Below are 6,398 nucleotides of genomic sequence, written 5' to 3'. Positions count from 1 at the left end.
GTTTCATATACAATCGTTTCAATATATTTCTGCAACTACCGTTGCTCTTCATTCTTTCAATTCTGAATATCCCTCCCTTTCCTCAAATTTTATTCTAAATTGGTTCAGAAATGAAAGATTAACCTCATCGTATATACTTTTCTCCTATTTTGCCTGTTATCAGATGATCTATAAAAATATAATCAATTCTTGGAATTCTTAACTGAAACTTGAATTAGAAAAATAAATGTATGCATAAGAATAATCATACATTATAATTATGCAATATGCATTAATTTTTTAAGTGCGATATCTAATTTAACTTTGACAACTGACTCTAAGTGAACTCCAGCAGCTCAGTGTTTCCTTGACAGTGTCTGAGTGCTCCTCTTAATACGCTTCTGGTTCTGCAGAAGGAAGAAATTCTCAGCTTAGAAATTCATCACTGGGAGGAGGGTATAGCTCAGTGGTAGAGCACATGCTTTGCATGCACAAGGTCCTGGGTTCAATCCCCAGCACCTCCATTAAATAAACAAACAAGCAAACAAACCTAATTACCTCCTCCATAAACAAATTTTTAAACTTTTTTTTAAAAAAAGAAATTCATCATTTACTCAGTATCTGATTAATTTATTATGACGGCCTTGCTGCCCTTCCTGCAATGACCTCTGAGTTTACTTTCCCTTTATCGTTTTCTTTCTGTGGTAACTTACCTTGCTGCATCTCTCCTGTTTGGAAGTTGCCCATGCTTTGCATGCCTGGGCTGCTCTCTGGCAGCCGAAGTCCTCTTGCCTGTGGGCACAACACACTGCGAGCTTCCTCATCCTGTTAGATTCTCAGCACCCTGAACCATCCTCCCCCTATCCCATTAAACTATGCACTCTGTGATCCCTGCCAGTGAGCCCCAAGGGACATCACTAGTCAAGAAGCTCTCACTTCCTGTGCAGTATCAGGGACAGTTTTTGTCTTTTTCTGATGGGGTCTTCCTTGGATGCCACCAGAAACATATTTATTATGCATTTATCAAGAATTTATCATGTGTCCGGCTCTGTTCTATCTCAGTTAATCCTCATAATCACCCTCTGAAGAAAGTACTATAATCATCGTTTTACAAATAATTTATTTTTTAATAATTCCAGCTAAAATTCCTAAGAGTGAAGTTACTCCAAATGTCTTGGTAATTGATTTCAGAAATGACTTAGTACTTCCTAAACTCATGGTTACTCAGTTTTTGTTTTTTTTTTCTATTTCAACTTTTAAGAAAAACTAAAAATTCAAAATAAACTTAATGGCCCACTAAAAAATAAATTATTTATGGCTTCTTCTCATTCGGCATTTTATTCTACAGCATACTAAAATCAAGTTCTCATTAATTTAAAAGTCATACATTTCAAAAAAAAACTAATGATGGGGCTAGATTTAACTTGTTGGAGCAAATGAATAAGAAAATACAATTTAAACACATGTATAAAGTTAGGTAGATTTATAGCCTGATTTATTGCTATGCTAATTATAAATGATTTTTACTTATTAGGAAAAAAAAATGAACCACATGTAGTAAGTCTATTCCAGGTATAGTGTGATTTCAATAGTGAGATTGGAGGAAATGCTGAATGTTTTAAAATTTATCCTTTCAATGTTTACTATTATTAAAAGTATTAGCCTTAATTAACAGAATTGAATTTTCACTATAGCCATGATTAAATAAGATTAAAATTATAATGAAAACAACCACAATGAAATTGCATGTAGTACAAAAATATTTTGGTATAAGAACTCCTGTTTTTCCTCTTTACTTTTCATTACCTTTCCCCTTGGAAGCAGTAATCAGCAGTAGGAATAGTTGGTACTTATTTTTCTCTAGGGAGGAATGGCACAGCAGAAACAGCATGTGGCAAGTTCTTGACTTTTGAAACAAAAAGCCAAGGACCAAGCATAAGACAAAATAATCTAAAAGGACATATGATCAGTCCAGCCCTGTTATAAAGTCCCTGAGACTAAAATAAAGTTTGCTACCTAAAGCGTAGAGAGTCAGAGGGGAAACATTTGATGTTGTTCGGGAAACATACTTTTCCTTGTCCCCCATCGTTGGGCAGACTGCAGAACTCGTGTTGTGGAGAGGTGATAGAAGCCTTGGATCAACTGGCCCTTGGTCTCATCTCCTAAGTGCGTGCCAAGGATAAGGGCGAGCCTTGCAGTATTCTCATAAGCTCAGCCAAAAAGGAGAATCAAGGGAGGAACGGCTGTGGTGTGTCCAATAGGCAGCCGGAGGCAGCCTGTGCATTGCAGGGTGGTGGGAAGAATAGCAGAATGTTTTCCCACACGGTCAGGAGTAGCACAGATAGGGTTTTAGCAACCAGTAAGGACAAGAGGACGCAAATGTGACATGTATGGGCCAATTCTATATTATTTTGGAAAAAGAGGAGTCCTATTTATGCTCTGTACCTCATAGAATGGGGCTACCTGTTGGTAAAAGTTCTGATTCTGTACTTTTTTCCACGAGAAGCAAAATCAGTCTCCTCTTGTTAATCCCTTCCCAGCAACATCACCCTCCTGCAGTGTCACAGAACCTCTAGAATCATTAGAATCAATGAGAGTTAGCCAAAGGGACCTCAAGATTCCAGGCACTCCAAGGACCCTGAGGGTTTCAGAGGTACATTCATAGCTGAAGGAAAAGCACAGAGAGCTTACACAACTTACTTCCTACTATAGAGAATGTTACAAACCAGCACACTGAAAAAGTTAAAATTACATGAAACTTAAAAATTAGGTTTTATGTGACAAATCTCAACATACTGGCACACCTAATTGTGTTGTTTATACCAAGTCAGAAGTAGGCGGGTGACAAATACAATTGCAAATATGCACATCTGAGCATGAACAAGATGCTCACTCAGTATGCTGATGACGTTGTGTGTGTGTGTGTGTGTGATACTGTGAAGGAATTTATTTTACTTTATTGAATCTATCCTTTCTGAAGAAATAAAAGCCTAATCCCTTTAAAGTAGTTCACAAGAACTGGGACTGATACAAAGATGTTTTTATGTCAATTACCTTAAAAAATTTTATCATAGCTTAGAAATAAATTAAGAAAATGAAGCCTTAGGCCAATTACCAGTCACATGCAGTCGTTGGTGTTTTTTCAAGTGCTGTGCCTACAAATGACCCAGAATAGTTTTAAAGTAAAGAAATGAATGAACAAATGAGCTAAGAAATTGAGGTAAAAACGTACATCTAGATGGTAAGCATCTCAATAACAGCAAAGGACTATTATTGAATTTAATTTCACACACACGTATAGCATAGCACTATGGAATACTGTTGTAGCTACAACAAGAGATAAGCTAAACACTTGTGGAACTTGAAACTAGTAGAGACAGAGGAAATCAATGAAGAGTTGCAGAACAACATGATAAATGTTTTATTCAAGTATGCTCCAGCAGAAAAAGAGGGAGGAATAACGTAAGATGTGCATGTTCAGAAATTCACCCTATAACTGATGCATTACTGCACTTGGAGACCAATGGTTGGCAAAAGTAGACAATTAAGAGCCTATTACAATTGTCCACATGAGGGACTTTAGGAGAAGTGGTGGAGGGAAGAGGGTAGATGTGAGAACAAGTGAGGAAGTAGCAATGACTGAACCTGATAACTGATGTACCTTGAAATGGAGGAGGAGTCCAAGAAAATACCCAGGGTTCTGGCATGGGCCACTGGGTAGTGTGAAGGAAGAGGGTCAGGTTTCTTTGAGAGGTGTTGAACAGAAGTCTGCAGGGCATCCAGGTGGAGCTGTCCAGGGAGTCATATGTATGGGTCTGGAATTCAGCTACACCTCCTGGCCAGTGGGTAGTCATTTGTTGTATTTTATAGTCCAGAGTTGGAATGTGGACTTAATTAACTTACGTTCTGTGGACTAAATATAAAACAAGTATAGCTTGGGGATTGAGAGCCTGGGCTTCAGAGCTAGAGCACCTGAGTTCTAAACCCAGCTCTGAGGCATGCTGTCTGTGACTGGAGGACTGTTCCTGAACCCCTCTGAATTATTTCTGTATCTGTGAAATGGAAATGACTGTAATACCCACCATGCTGCCTACCTATGAAGATTAAGTGATTGAATACATATAAAATCCTTAATGCTTAATAAATAGGAGCTATTAACGTTGGGTTGAACAACATGAAATTGCCATTTTGAAAGTCAAAAACAGTCAAATATTAGCGATTTCATATGATCGAATTTTATATCTGTCAAAGTATACATCTAGTGGCATTTCTCTGCTTCCCTTATTCATCTTCACTTATAGTAAATCCATCTACCCTTTGATGGTGTCAGCTCGTGCCACAGTCATCTGGGAATATGATTGACTTAATGATGTAATTCTTGGAATAAAATCCAAAACTTCTGTCTGACTTTCCCTGTAACCTCTGAAATTTTTTCCATGGTGGAAGCAGAATGCCTTATTTCCACTGAGAAATAACAACCAAAAAATCCTGATAAGTATTCTTGAAATATGTGATATGTTTAAACACAGTTGTACACTGAAGCTAATCATTAGTATCAGCACCTTTGGAAAAATTCAGATATACTGTCTCGGGGGGGGGGGGGGGGGAAGCCCACTTTATCAACTAATCTCTGGAATTCAGATAGCTAAATAATTACAGAGTCACAATTCAGGTCTTTACTCTCCCACTTACCATCTGCTTCCTTGAGGCTATATTCTAAGTAATTGAATCAAGAGATGAAAAACATGAACTCAACATAGATCAAGCTGACTGGAAGCAGGATGCACTGCAGTATTATTATATTCAAGGGCAAAAGTAAATCTGTACCCTTCGCATTTCTATAAACTTGAATATTTTGATGGAGTTATTACTGCAAAGCCTTTGTGTGCTAAAACACTGAGGCTTGAGGTGCTATTCAGAGCAGAGATCATAAAAATTTCAAAATCTAAATTGGTTAGCTAATCTAAATCCTGTCTGTGTCATCTGATGAACGTGGCAGTTGGAGTTACAGCACGTACGGCTGACAAATTCAGATGTGTGTTTACCACAAAAGGCTTGCGTGGGCAGGCACTTTGCTGGATTTTAAGATGTGAGGATTGGAAAGTATTTGAGCACATGAAAAGTAAATGTTATAGTATATTTATAATACTTAACAAGTACTTGATTTCTGAAACAGAATTAAAGATGCTACTTAGAAGTGAATATAACAAGAGAACATTTTGGAAAAATCAAATAACACGGATGCATCTTTTGAGAATCCGATATTCTGCTCCCTTTTATTCTTCATTTCTCCTGAACAGTCTTTAATGAAGGCATTTTTTTCCTTTGAAATAAAGGCAGCGGCTTCTTTATATTTGCCCTGTGACTTGGAATTTGTTTTTTATGATCTGTTTCTGTTAAATTATCCAGCCTTTTTTTTTAAGTGAAGCACAGAAATCTGTAACTAAAAATTAAATGCTGAACTGAAGATCTCTCTTGTTCATAAGAGGGAAAAAGTATTCTTTCTTCTGCCTATATTGATGCCAGGTGAAGTGTAAAGAAAATCTCAGTTGCTAAATTATTCTAGAAATTCTCTCACATGGAAGGTTTAACTGTGGTTATTTCACTAATACAGCAAGATTTAGTTTGTTACAGTTATTTATGGATTTCATTTGTATTATAAATGCCTCTGTTATATATTAAAAGGAAAGGAACGCTTTAAAAGACCAGCAGTCTTTAAAACCTTATGTATGATCAGTTTTCATTTGTACAGCTCTCTACTTACTTGATGACTACTTCTCTGATTTAACTAAGGTAAAGTCTAATGATGACTGATAGGACATACTTTTAACTTTCTCCTCTCATAATAAGGAAGGATATCTACAAAAAACCTGTAGCAAATATCACACTTAATAGAGAAGCTTTTGATTCACTACTGTTAAGAACAAGAGGAGATGGCTGCTAGGAACATTATTTAATATTGTCCTCAAGGTCAAGGACAATGCAATCGCCCAGGGAAAACAAATAAGAAATACAAGAAATGGAAAGTTTATCCAGTAGGATTAGTTTCAGCTGCACATACAGAAAACTCATAAAGAACAGTACCTTAAAAAAGAATTTCTCTCACTTTAAAAACAAAAGAAAACAAAAAAGAGACAAGCAATCAGGACTGGTATTGCAGCTCCCCAGTGGTCAGGTATCCAGACTCCCATCTTGTTGCACCACCAACTTTTTAGGTTGCCTTGTAATCCAAAGTGATTGCTCAAGTCCCAGACATTGTATTTGCATTCCAGGCAGCAGGAAGGAAGAAGTGGAGAAGAAAAACTCACTTCTTCCCGTTTTAAGGAGCCTTATGGGAAGTCCCACACAATGCTTTGCTTAAATCTCACTGGCCAGATTGAAGTCACATGGTCACATCTAGTTGCAAAATTGCCTGGGAA

The 6,398-nt window shown here is 37.1% G+C and overlaps 1 non-coding gene across 1 annotated transcript; it reads left to right on the top strand.

Annotated features, from left to right (window-relative positions):
• The first annotated feature begins 430 nt into the window (after window positions 1-430).
• TRNAA-UGC (transfer RNA alanine (anticodon UGC)) lies at window positions 431-503 on the top strand. Its single transcript has one exon. It is a non-coding gene; the product is annotated as a tRNA-Ala (tRNA).
• Window positions 504-6,398: the final 5,895 nt, after the last annotated feature.

The sequence above is a fragment of the Vicugna pacos genome, chromosome 1 (assembly GCF_048564905.1).
Source record: "Vicugna pacos chromosome 1, VicPac4, whole genome shotgun sequence".
In the NCBI taxonomy this organism is placed as follows: Eukaryota; Metazoa; Chordata; class Mammalia; order Artiodactyla; family Camelidae; genus Vicugna; species Vicugna pacos.
The sequence above is the reverse complement of the archived record's forward strand: the minus strand, read 5'-3'. Positions and strand labels throughout refer to the sequence as shown.